We start from the raw sequence: 13805 nt of genomic DNA, 5'->3' as shown, positions 1-13805 counted from the left end.
TGGGGCCATGTATCGTGAGATTTTGAGTGAAAATCTCCTTTCAGCAAGGGCATTGAAGATGAAATGTGGCTGGGTCTTTCAGCATGACAATGATCCCAAACACACCGCCCGAGCAATGAAGGAAAGGTCCTGGAGTGGCCCGAGCCAGTCTCTAGATCTCAACCCTATAGAAAATCTTTGGAGGGAGTTGAAAGTCCATGTTGCCCAGCAACAGCCCCAAAACATCACTGCTCTAGAGGAGATCTGCATGGAGGAATGGGCCAAAATACCAGCCACAGTGTGTGAAAACCTTGTGAAGACTTACAGAAAACATTTGACCTCTGTCATTGCCAACAAAGGGTATATAACAAAGTATTGAGAAACTTTTTTATTTGACCAAATACTTATTTTCCACCATAATTTGCAAATAAATTCATAAAAAAATCCTACAATGTGATTTTCTGGATTTTTTTTCTAATTTTGTCTGTCATAGTTGAAGTGTACCTATGATGAAAATTACAGGCCTCTCATCTTTTTAAGTGGGAGAACTTGCACAATTGGTTGCTGACTAAATACTTTTTTGCCCCACTGTACATAGCACCCCAATTACCTCGACACCGGTGCCGCCACACATTGACTCTGCACTGCTACCCCCTGTATACAGCCCCGGTATTGTTATTTACTGTTGCTCTTTAATAATTTGTTATTCTTATTTTACTTTTTATTCTTTTTCCCTTCTAGGTATTTTATTAAAACTGCATTGTTGGTTAAGGGCGTGTAATTAAGCATTTCACTAAGGTCTACTACACCTGCTGTATTCGGCGTAGAGGTCGACCGATTATGATTTTTCAACGCCGATACCGATAATTGGAGGACCAAAAAAGCCGATACTGATTAAATCAGCCGATTAAAAAAAAAAGGATTTGTAATAATGACAATTACAACAACTGAATGAACACTTATTTTAACTTAATATAATACATCAAAATACATTTAGCCTCAAATAAATAAACATGTTCAATTTGGTTTAAATAATGCAAAAACAAAGTGTTGGAGAAGAAAGTAAAAGTGTAATATGTGCTATGTAAGAAAGCTAACGTTTAAGTTCCATGCTCAGAACATGAGAACATATGAAAGCTGGTGTTTCCTTTTATCATGAGTCTTCAATATTCCCTGGTAAGATGTTTTAGGTTGTAGTTATTATTGGAATTTCCTATGACTATTTCCCTCTATACCATTTGCATTTCATTAACCTTTGACTATTGAATGTTCTTATAGGCACTTTAGTATTGCCAGTGTAACAGTATAGCTTCCGTCCCTCTCCTCGCTCCTCCCTGGGCTAGACCCAGGAACACAACGACAACAGCCACCATTGAAGCAGTGTTACCCATGCAGAGCAAGGGAAACAACCGCCCCAAGGCTCAGAGCGAGTGACGTTTGAAATGCTATTAGCACGCGCTAACTAGCTAGCCATTTCACTTCGGTTACACCAGCCTCATCTCGGGAGTTGATAGGCTTGAAATCATAAACAGCGCAATGCTTGATGCACAACAAAGAGCTGCCGGAAAAACACGCAAAAGTGCTGTTTGAATGAATGTTTACGCGCCTGCTTCTGCCTACCACCGCTCAGTCAGATACTTAGATACTTGTATGCTCAATCAGATTATATGCAACGCAGGACACGCTAGATAATATCTAGTAATATCCTCAACCATGTGTAGTTAACTAGTGATTATGATTGATTGTGTTTTATAAGATAAATTGCGAGCTAGCATTAAACTTACCTTGGCTTACTGCATTTGCGTAACAGGCAGTCTCCTTGTGGAGGGCAACGAGAGAGATGCAGGTTGTTATTGCGTTGGACTAGTTAACTGTAAGGTTGCAAGATTGGATCCCCTGAGCTGACAAGGTGAAAATCTGTTGTTCTGCCCCTGAACAAGGCAGTTAACCCACCGTTCCTAGGCCGTCATTGGAAATAAGAATGCGTTCTTAACTGACTTGCCTAGTTAGATAAAGATTAAATAAAAAGGTATAAAACATTTTTTTTTAACCTCTTGAAACTCTAGGGGCGCTATATCATTTTTGGATAAAAGGACGTTCCCGTTTTAAGCGCAATATTTTGTCACAAAAAGATGCTCGACTATGCACATAATTGGTAGCTTTGGAAAGAAAACACTGACGTTTCCAGAACTGCAAAGATATTTTCTGTGCGTGCCCTAGAACGTGAGCTACAGGCAAAACCAAGATGAAACGGCATCCAGGAAATGAGCAGGACTTTTGAGGCTCCGTTTTCCATTGTCTCCTTATATGGCTGTGAATGCGAGAGGAATGAGTCTGCCCTTTCTGTCGTTTCCCCAAGGTGTCTGCAGCATTGTGACGTATTTGTAGGCATATCATTGGAAGATTGACCATAAGAGACCACATTTACCAGGTGTTCGCCCGGTGTCCTGCGCCGAAATTGGTGCGCAAACCTCAGCTGCAAGTATTTTTCCATGGAATTCAGAGAAGAAAGCAGGCTTCCACGAACTATATATCAATGAAGAGATATGTGAAAAAACACCTTGAGGATTGATTCCAAACAACGTTTGCCATGTTTCGGTCGAAATTATGGAGTTAATTCGGAAAAAGTTTGACGTTGTTGGTGACTGAATTTTCGGTTCGTTTCGGTAGCCAAATGTGATGTACAAAACGGAGCGATTTCTCCTACACAAAGATGCTTTCAGGAAAAACTGAACATTTGCTATGTAACTGAGAGTCTCCTCATTGAAAACATCCGAAGCTCTTCAAAGGTAAATGATTTTATTTATTTGGTTATCTGGTTTTTGTGAAAATGTTGCGTGCTAAATGCTACTCAAAATGCTAAGCTAGCTTAGCATACTCTTACACAAATTAGTGAATAGCGATGGTTCAAAAGCATATTTTGAAAATCTGAGATGACAGTGTTGTTAAGAAAAAGGCTAAGCTTTAGAGCAGGCGCATTATTTTCATTTTATTTGCGATTTTCAGAAATCGTTAACGTTACATTATGCTAATGAGCTTGAGGCTATAACTGTATACAGGTTTTTTTCATAGCCAAACGTGAACAAAACGGAGTGATTTGTCCTACACAAATAATATATTTTTTGAAAAACTGAACATTTGCTATCTAACTGAGAGTCTCCTCATTGAAAACATCTGAAGTTCTTCAAAGGTAAATGATTTTATTTGAATTATTTTCTTGTTTTTGTGAAAATGTTGCTGGCTGAATTCTAGGCTTATAGCTATGTTAGCAATCAATACTCTTACACAAATGCTTGTTTAGCTATGGTTGAAAAGCATATTTTGAAAATCTGAGATGACAGTGTTGTTAACAAAAGTCTAAGCTTGAGAGCAAATATATTTATTTCATTTCATTTGCAATTTTCATGAATAGTTAACGTTGCGTTATGCTAATGAGCTTGAGGCTATAAATAGAATCCCGGATCCGGGATTGCGCGACGCAACAGGTTAATAAATAAAAAGTCGGCGCCCAAAAATACCGATTTCCGATTGTTATGAAACTTGAAATCGGCCCTAATTAAAATCGGCCAACCTCTCATTTGGCGCATGTGACAAGTAACATTTGATATGATTTGATCACACGGCACTGGGACCCACACCGGATTAGTGTAATGTGTGTACTCTGTGTGGTTTATTTTGGCATGAAGCTGTTGGACTCCTTTTCTCCTGCTGCCACGCAAACACACTCACACCCAAGTATATCCATATATATATAGCAAACACTGGCTACACATACTGCATATATTTTGTGGGCAGTGAGCACATAGCCGGACTTCTCGAGAGCCAGGTCTGCCTACGGCAGCCTCTCAATAGCAAGGCTATGCTCACTGAGACTGTACATAGTCTCTCCCTATTTCCCACGTTTCAGGCCACGCCCCATTCCCTGACTGTCAAATGAGCAACAAGCAGACGCCCACTGGCTAAGTGGCTGCTATGGCCCTTCCGTTTCGTTGTGATCGCGGTTGAGTCTTCACAGCAGCGCGTCGAGGGTTGAAACAGGTTCAGCTCTGTCTTCTGACAATCAGCTCATTTAACAAAAACGAACATTGAGGAAGTACCCCCCTATGAGCAAATGTGGAAACTATGACGACAAAAGAGGAAATATGATGAGCGATAGAGCCATGAGGCTCAAGACAAGGGCGGAATGGTGATAGTTCCTCAATATTCTCCTCTCCTTAAATCATATTCAATCATCTAGAAAATAAAGGTAAGTGAAAGAAATATGACAGATGCCTCAAGGTGATTAAGCACCTATGTCCAAAAGTTTATCTATTTGTCCTTCCCATTTTACCAGAAGAAATCGAGGAGAAACAGAGACTGATACCTATTTCTACCTAAGAATAGTAGGCTAAGGCAGGAACAGGGAAGTTGAGCTATCCTCTTTCAAAGCAAGACTGATGAAGAGGTATTCTAATGTCACTGTCAAAGCACAATGCTAGGAGTGTCTTCAAACCAGTCGCTGGCTCCAGACTAGCTATAAAGAAGTCCCAAACTGTCTCTGCTCCCGATAATGCTCAGACAGAGAACACTGGGAACAAACGTATAAAAATAACCCCAAGCTGTCTTGAATGTAACACAATGCACACACACACACACACACACTCTCCCTCTTCCTGTGTGCGTGTCTCAAACAAAGGCACGAACAGGCTCCAGGTGACTATTGCCAGGGACACTGTGCTCTAGTAAGCAATACTTTAGTGTCCTTCCGATAGTCTGTCTGTCGGTCTCTCTCCATCTGTCGGTCTTGTCCTTCCCTGCAGGTTTTAACTTTCCAACTCTGTCAGTCAGTCTGAGCTCTTTTAAATTAAAACCAAACTGCACGGTTGCTGTACATACATTGAATGAGAGTACAATAACATACATTAACAATAATATGGAAACCTACCCCTATACTGTATACAGAGCATTCTGAAACTATTCAGACCCTTTGACTTTATCCACATTACAGACTTATTCTAAAACGGATGAAATAGCTTTCCCCCCCACTCTGTCTGCACACACACCCCATAATGACAAAGCAAAAACTGGGGTTTGGAAATGATTGCAAAAAAACGAAACAAATGAAATACCACATTTATATAATTATTCAGACCCTTTACTCAGTACTTTGTTGAAGCACCTTTGGCAACGATTACAGCATCAAGTATTTTTTGTTTATTTTAACTAGGCAAGTCAGTTTAGAACAAATTATTATTTACAATGACGGCCAACACCGGCCAAACCCTAACCAGGACGACGCTGCGCCAATTGTGCGCTGCACTATGGGACTCCTGATCACAGCCGGTTGTGATACAGCCCGGGATCAAACCAGGGTCTGTATTGACACCTCTTAGACCACTGCCACTTGGGTATGACGCTACAAGCTTGGCACATCTATATTTGGGGAATTTCTCCCATTCTTCTCTGCAACTCCACTCAAGCGCTGTCAGTTAAGATGGGGAATGTCGCTGCACTATTTTCAGGTCTCTCCAGAGATGTTCGATCGGGTTCAAGTCCGGGCTCTGGCTGGGCCATTCAAGGATATTCAAAGACTTGTCCCAAAGCCACTCCTGCGTTGTTTGGCTGTGTGCTTAGGGTCATTGTCCTGTTGCAGAAATGTTTTGGTACCCTTCCCCATATGCGCCCTCGACACAATCCTGTCACAGAACTCTACGGACAATTCCTTCAACCTCATGGCTTTGTTTTTGCTCTGACACGCACTGTCAACTGTGGGACCTTCAATAGACAGGTGTGTACCTTTCCAAAGCATGTCTAATCAATTTAAAATTTACCACAGGTGAACTCCAATCAAGTTGTAGAAACTTCTCAAGGATGATCAATGGAAACAGTGCACCGGAGCTCAATTTCGAAAGCAAAGGGTCTGAATACTTATGTCATTTCTGTTTTTGTTTTTAATAAATTTGCCACAATTTCTAAAAAACATGTTTTCACTTTGTCCTGATAGGGTATTGTGTGCAGATTGATGAGGAAAACAAATAATGTAATCCATTTTAGGATAAAGCTGTAATGTAGAAAATGTGGGAAAGGTCAAGGAGTCTGAATACTTTCTGAATGCACTGTGTTTAAACTCAGCACAAAAACTATGAAATTCAGGGTCCTGAAAAGTGACAAAGACAACAAGGTTTAAACAATGTTACCCATATGCTTTTAATGACTTACAAACAACTCAAATCTATTCAGAATGCCCTCTTAAATCAGCTGATATCTCAAAGGTCTGTACAGAAACCCAGCCAAACACCCCAAACAGCAAGCAATGCAGGTGTAGAAGCACAATGAATGAACATGCACCTGTGAAACGGTCGTTAAGTCACTAACAGCTTACAGAAGATAGGCAATTAAGGTCACAGTTATGAAAACCTGGGATACAAAAGAGGCCTTTCTACTGACTCTGAGAAACACCAAAAGAAAGATGCCCAGGGTCCCTGCTCATCTGTGTGGACATGCCTTAGGCATGCTGCAAGGAGGCATGAGGACTGCAGATGTGGCCAGGGCAATAAATTGCAATGTCTGTACTACGAGACACCCAAGACAGCGCTAAACGGAGACAGGACGGACAGCTGATCATCCTCAGCGGCAGACCACATGTAAAAACACCAGCACAGGATCGGTATATCCGAACATCACACCTGCGGGACAGCTACAGGATGACAACAAAAACTGCCTGAGTTACACCAGGAACGCACAATCCCTCCATCAGCGCTCAGACTGTCTGCAATAGGCTGAGAGAGCCTGGACTGAGGGCTTGTAGGCCTGTTGTAAGGCAGGTCCTCACCAGAAATAACCGGAAACAATGTTGCCTACGGGCACATTTCCACCGTCGCTGAACCAGACAGGACTGTCAAACAGTACTCGTCACTGACGAGTCGCGGTTTTGTCTCACCAGGGGTGGTCGGATTTCCATGAGCGTTACACCGAGGCATGTACTCTGGAGCGGGATCGATTTGGAGGTGGAGGGTCCGTCATGGTCTTGGGCGGTGTGTCACAGCATCATCGGACTGAGCTTGTTATTGTTATTATCTCAACGCTGTGTGTTACAGGGAAGACATCCTCCTCCCTCATGTGGTACCCTTCCTGCAGGCTCATCCTGACATGACCCTCCAGGAACTTGCAGGTACCTTGGTGGAAGAGTGGGGTAACATCTCGAAGCAAGAACTGGCAAATCTGGTGCAGTACTTAATGCAGCTGGCCACACCAGACACTGACTTACTTTTGATTTTGACCCCCCTCCCCCCTTTGTTCAAGGACACACGATTCCATTTCTGTTAGTCACATGTCTGTGGAACATGTTCAGTTTGTCTCAATTGTTGTATCTTGTTATGTTCATACAAATATTCACACATGTTAAGTTTGCTGAAAACAAAACGCAGGTGACAGTGAGAGGACATTTCTTTTTTTACCGAAATAGATCTACCATTAGTCCTTTATAAATACTGGCTAGTCTCACATGCAGTGAGTTAACCTTATGGGTAGTGGCCACACTGTAGTGATGTGTTAATAATACCACCAAAACAATACGAATAGGCACCACAGAAGGGTTTCCTAGGATTGTATGTGGAAGGTTTCCTGGTAGCACACCACATATCACCCAAAAGGCATTCCAGTGAAAAGAATACAACTATAAATCAAAACACAACAAAAATATATTCTTGAGAGAAAAAACAAGTTTGAACTCCAAATCCGGGAATGGCCAGTGCCATTCCACTTTAGCGCTTAGACAGTCAAAAAAGGTTTGTGCCACCGTCGTAACCATTTCTTGTGCTCTCGGGTGATGGTCAAGGTAGGAAGACGGGAAGAGCGACAGGACCAAAGAGACAGGCTGAACCAGAGATAATAGAATCGGGGTCTTTTTCCACATTATTCTGAGTGGCAACAGATGGAGGGAGTAGGTTGAGAGAGGGAGTAGGTTGAGAGAGGGAGTAGGTTGAGAGAGGGAGTGAGAAAGAAGGGAGAGAAAAGCGGGGTTGACAACATCCACTCCTCATCCACTCGGCCTACGGAGCCCACTGGTTCCACTCGGCCTACGGAGCCCACTGGTTCCACTCGGCCTACGGAGCCCACTGGTTCCACTCGGCCTACGGAGCCCACTGGTTCCACTCGGCCTACGGAGCCCACTGGTTCCACTCGGCCTACGGAGCCCACTGGTTCCACTCGGCCTACGGAGCCCACTGGTTCCACTCGGCCTACGGAGCCCACTGGTTCCACTCGGCCTACGGAGCCCACTGGTTCCACTCGGCCTACGGAGCCCACTGGTTCCACTCGGCCTACGGAGCCCACTGGTTCCACTCGGCCTACGGAGCCCACTGGTTCCACTCGGCCTACGGAGCCCACTGGTTCCACTCGGCCTACGGAGCCCACTGGTTCCACTCGGCCTACGCTTTGACCTCTTTCTCCCCTCTCTCTCTAAAAGAAAACCTGCGACTGGTCAGGCTGTCTGACCTGCCCGCTCGACTCTATCCCCTCCTCCCTTCTTCAGACCATCTATATATATATATCCCATTTAGCAGACGCTTTTGTCCAAAGCGACTTACAAGTCGGCTGGGGCCACTACTTTTACATATGGGTGGCCCCAGCGGGAATCGAACCCACGACGCTTGGCGTTGCAAGCGCCATGCTCTACCGACTGAGCCACACAGGACCCTGATTATGCTCCCGGATACGGGATTGCTCGACGCTAGAGTTAAGTGTCCAACGAAGGGCCAGAAGTATACAGAATGGTGTCATCTGCGTAAAAGGTGGATCAAAGAATCCCCAGCAGCGAGAGCGACATCATTGATGTATACAGAGAAGAGAGTCGGCCGAGAATTGAACCCTGTGGCACCCCCATAGAGACTGCCAGAGGTCCGGACAACAGGCCCTCCAATTTGACATACTGAACTCTATCGGAGAAGTAGTTGGTGAACCAAGCGAGGCAATCATTTGAGAAACCAAGGCTGTTGAGTCTGCCAATAAGAATGTGGTGATTGACAGAGTCGAAAGCCTTAGCCAGGTCAATGAATACGGCTGCACAGTAATGTCTTTTATCGATGGTGGTTATGATATCATTTAAGGACCTTGAGCGTGGCTGAGGTGCACCCGTGACCAGCTCTGAAACCAGATTGCATAGCGGAGAAGGTACGGTGAGATTCGAAATGTAGGGGAATCTGTTAACTTGGCTTTCAAAGACCTTAGAAATGCAGGGTAGGGTGTTGACTAAGGGGTAGAGGTAACCAGGTGGAAAGCATGGCCAGCTGTAGAAAAATGCTTCTTGAAATTCTCAATTATTGTGGATTTATCGGTAGTGACAGTGTTTCCTTGCCTCAGTGCAGTGGGCATCTGGGAGGAGGTGCTCTTATTCTCCATGGACTTTACATTGTCCCAGAACTTTTTTTGAGTTTGGACTACAGGATGCAAATTTCTGTTTGAAAAAGCTAGCCTTAGCTTTCCTAACTTCCCTGAAAAGTTGCATATCACGGGGGCTATTCGATGCTAATGCAGAATGCCACAGGATGTTTTTGTGCTGGTCAAGGGCAGACAGGTCTGGAGTGAACCAAGGGCTATATCTATTCCTAGTTCTACATTTTTTTGAACGGAGCATGCTTATTTAAGATGGTGAGGAAGGCACTTTTAAAGAATAACCAGGCATCCTCTACTGATGGGATGAGGTCAATGTCATTCCAGGATACCCCAGCCAAGTCGATTAGAAAGGCCTGTTCGATGAAGTGTTTTAGGGAGCGTTTGACAGTGATGAGGGGAGGTCATTTGACCGCAGACCCATTACGGAAGCAGGCATTGAGGTAGTGAGATCTTGAGTGAAAACAGCAAAGATGTATTTGGAGGGCGAATTAGTTACGATGATATCTATGAGGGTGCCCGTGTTTACGGATTTGGGTTGTACCTGGTAGGTTCATTGATCATTTGTGTGAGATTGAGGGCATCAAGCTCAGATTGTAGGATGGCCGGGATGTTAAACACATCCCAGTTTAAGTCACCTAGCAGCACGAGCTCAGAAGATAGATGGGGGCAATCAATTCACATATGGTGTCCAGGGCACAGCTGGGGGCAGAGGGTGGTCTATAGCAAGCGGCAACGGTGAGACTTGTTTCTGGAAAGGTGAATTTAGAAGTAGAAGTAGAAGTTCGAATTGTTTTGGTACAGACCAGGATAGTAAGATAGCCTACAGAGTTCTCTCTCTGCAGTAGATTGCAACACCGCCCTCTTTGGCAGAAAATATTATAGTTCGGGATGGAAATTTCAGGGTTTTTGATGGTTTTCCTAAGCCAGGATTCAGACACGACTAAGACATCCGGATTGGCAGAATGTGCTAAAGCAAACATAGGGAGTAGGCTTCTAATGTTAGCATGCATGAAACACAGGCTTTTATGGTTTACAGAAGTCAACAAATGAGAGCACCTGGGGAGTGAGAGTGGAGCTAGGCACTGCAGGTCCTGGATTAACTGCTACATCACCAGAGGAACAGAGGAGCAGTAGGATAAGGGTACGGCTAAAGGCTATAAGAACTGGCCGTCTAGCATGTTCGGTACAGAGTGCAAAAGGAGCAGGTTTCTGGGCACGATAGCATAGATTCAAGACATAATGTACAGACAAAAGGTATGGTAGGAAGAGCGCACATTGGAGGTAAACCTAGGTATCTTCACATGGTCTTTCCTATCATTGCTATGTGGATGACACTCAACTACTTTTCTTCTGACACCCAGGTTGCGACACACATCTCTGTGTGCCTGGCAGATATCTCAGCTTGGATATCGGCCAATCACCTCAAGCTCAACAGGATGGATCTGCGCTTCCTCTTGGGGAAGGCGAACCCACTCCAAGACCTCTCCATCATGGTTGACAACTCCATGGTGTCCCCCTCCCAGAGTACAAAGAACATTGTTGTGACCCTGAACACCCTGTTGTTCTCTGCAGACATCAAAGCAGTGACCCGCTCCTGTAGGTTCATGCTCTACAACATCCGTAGAGTACAACCTTACCTCACACAGGAAGTGGTGCAGGTCCTAATCCACGCACATGTCCTCTCCCATCTGGACTACTGCAACTTGCTGTTGGCTGGGCTACCCGCTTGTGCCATGAAACCCCTGTAACTTACTACTAGACCATGGTACTTTCCCTACAAAGCAGCAAGAGGAAATTCCCCTCCTTCCTTCAGGCTATGCTCAAATTTCTTGAACTGCATAGTTGGTTAGGGGCTTCTAAGGAAGCATTTCACAGTAGCACTGAATTTGCTGATAGCTACTTTGAGGAAATATTTACTATGACAGATGTGGTTGTCCCACATAGCCATCTTAAAAATTAATTAACTTTAGTCACACTGGATAAGAGTGTCTGCTAAATGACTCAAATATAAACAACAAAAAAGGAGAACGATAGAAAAGATACATGTCCAAGAGAATAAAAACATGTTTGGCTTTACGTTACATATTTCTCTCACACAAAGCTCTTAGAGACAGACCATTGCTTATTGAGTTCATTGGATTCAATAAATCTTGCTAGGAGCCAAGCAGAGGCACAGTGTCACCATTTACCACAGAACACTACTTTGGTATGTATACAGGCATCTATGTACACAAGCACAATTATGGAGTCAGTCATAGCCCCATAGTCACAGGCTCAGTCATAGCCCCATAGTCACAGGCTCAGTCATAGCCCCATAGTCACAGGCTCAGTCATAGCCCCATAGTCACAGGCTCAGTCATAGCCCCATAGTCACAGGCTCAGTCATAGCCCCATAGTCACAGGCTCAGTCATAGCCCCATAGTCACAGACTCAGTCATAGCCCCATAGTCACAGGCTCAGTCATAGCCCCATAGTCACAGGCTCAGTCATAGCCCCATAGTCACAGGCTCAGTCATAGCCCCATAGTCACAGGCTCAGTCATAGCCCCATAGTCACAGGCTCAGTCATAGCCCCATAGTCACAGGCTCAGTCATAGCCCCATAGTCACAGGCTCAGTCATAGCCCCATAGTCACAGGCTCAGTCATAGCCCCATAGTCACAGGCTCAGTCATAGCCCCATAGTCACAGGCTCAGTCATAGCCCCATAGTCACAGACTCAGTCATAGCCCCATAGTCACAGGCTCAGTCATAGCCCCATAGTCACAGGCTCAGTCATAGCCCCATAGTCACAGACTCAGTCATAGCCCCATAGTCACAGGCTCAGTCATAGCCCCATAGTCACAGGCTCAGTCATAGCCCCATAGTCACAGGCTCAGTCATAGCCCCATAGTCACAGGCTCAGTCATAGCCCCATAGTCACAGACTCAGTCATAGCCCCATAGTCACAGGCTCAGTCATAGCCCCATAGTCACAGGCTCAGTCATAGCCCCATAGTCACAGACTCAGTCATAGCCCCATAGTCACAGGCTCAGTCATAGCCCCATAGTCACAGACTCAGTCATAGCCCCATAGTCACAGGCTCAGTCATAGCCCCATAGTCACAGGCTCAGTCATAGCCCCATAGTCACAGGCTCAGTCATAGCCCCATAGTCACAGGCTCAGTCATAGCCCCATAGTCACAGGCTCAGTCATAGCCCCATAGTCACAGACTCAGTCATAGCCCCATAGTCACAGACTCAGTCATAGCCCCATGCTACTACAAAAGATTCTAGAACTTTGAAGGAGACACTATATAGTTCTTCCATCCTGGTCCTGGGGATTCATAAAACAGACATCTGAACACAGGCCAGAACTAGGGATGGAGAACAGTGACTTACTAGAGCAGTGAACGAGGCCAATATTTCAGGTTGTAGTTAGACATCAAAGCGAAACTGCATGGTGACAAGGCTACGTAGTGTTCACCTAGCAGATTTTCCCAAACTATGCTGGTGTATTTCCAACATTCTCCGCCTGTCGGGACACCACCCTGCCAGATTCCAGCACTCTGAGCGCAATGCATTCCAGAACACGCACGCAACCACACACATGCAAACATTCGCAGGTGTCCTTTACAGTCATTTAGCATTTTCTTTACCGTAATGTAGGTGGGAAAAGCACATTCTAACTTCCCAAACAATTTGGCGATGGCATGTTCCCTTGGGGCTTTCCCTAAAGACACAAACACATGCAGGTCTTACCTATAGTCTCCTGGAGGCTTTTATTCCCTGTGGCTCTCCTCCATGTTGGGTGTGTCAGGGGAGGGACACTGCATCTGTGGAGCAGAAGGAACAACATCAGTGTGTGTGGTTGCGTGAGTGAGTGAAAAAATAAAATTACAAGCAGTTTCACAGAATCTGATAGGGCATGACTACTTTGCGTGTGTGGTTTTCCCTGGAGTGTGTGTGGGGTGATGCTTTGAATAATGATCTTTGACACACACACCACGTATACACATACATATACAATGGGGCAAAAAAGTATTTAGTCAGCCACCAATTGTGCAAGTTCTCCCACTTAAAAAGATGAGGTCTGTAATTTTCATCATTGGTACACTTCAACTATGACAGACAAAATGAGGGGGAAACTGCCTCTGAAAGCATTTGATTTGCTGTTTAGCAGTCTTATGACTTGGGGGTAGAAGCTGTTCATGGTCCTGTTGGTGCAAGGCCTCATGCCAAATCATTTCAGCCTCTTGAAGAGGAAGAGGCGATGTTGTGCCCTCTTCACAACTGTGTAGGTGTTTGTGGACCAAGGGTTGGAACCAGTTCAGGGATATGAACCGAAAACTGGATTTTTTTATTTATTGAGGAACAGAACCCAAATCTGAAACGAAAGTGATCCATCTTCTGGGAACAGAACCTTAATTTTAAAAAGCATGGAAAACTTAATAGCGTTCCAGAAATGTTTTTCCAGTC

At 44.6% G+C, this 13805-nt stretch overlaps 1 protein-coding gene across 5 annotated transcripts in view; it reads right to left on the bottom strand.

The window, feature by feature from the left end:
- LOC135546622 (phosphatidylinositol 4,5-bisphosphate 3-kinase catalytic subunit beta isoform-like) overlaps nt 1–13805 on the bottom strand; it is a 91429-nt gene that overhangs the window by 58341 nt on the left and 19283 nt on the right. For 4 of the 5 annotated variants that reach the window (XM_064975195.1, XM_064975193.1, XM_064975196.1 and 1 more), the window contains one exon: nt 13089–13162. The exons of the other annotated variant lie outside the window; for it this stretch is intronic. The gene's annotated coding sequence lies outside the window, so the exon portion shown is untranslated. The remainder of the gene's footprint in view (nt 1–13088; nt 13163–13805) is intronic. 5 annotated transcript variants of the gene reach the window in all.

Source organism: Oncorhynchus masou, chromosome 9 (genome assembly GCF_036934945.1).
Source record: "Oncorhynchus masou masou isolate Uvic2021 chromosome 9, UVic_Omas_1.1, whole genome shotgun sequence".
Taxonomy (NCBI): domain Eukaryota; kingdom Metazoa; phylum Chordata; class Actinopteri; order Salmoniformes; family Salmonidae; genus Oncorhynchus; species Oncorhynchus masou.
Note: the sequence above shows the minus strand (reverse complement) of the source record. Positions and strands in the feature narration are given on the sequence as shown.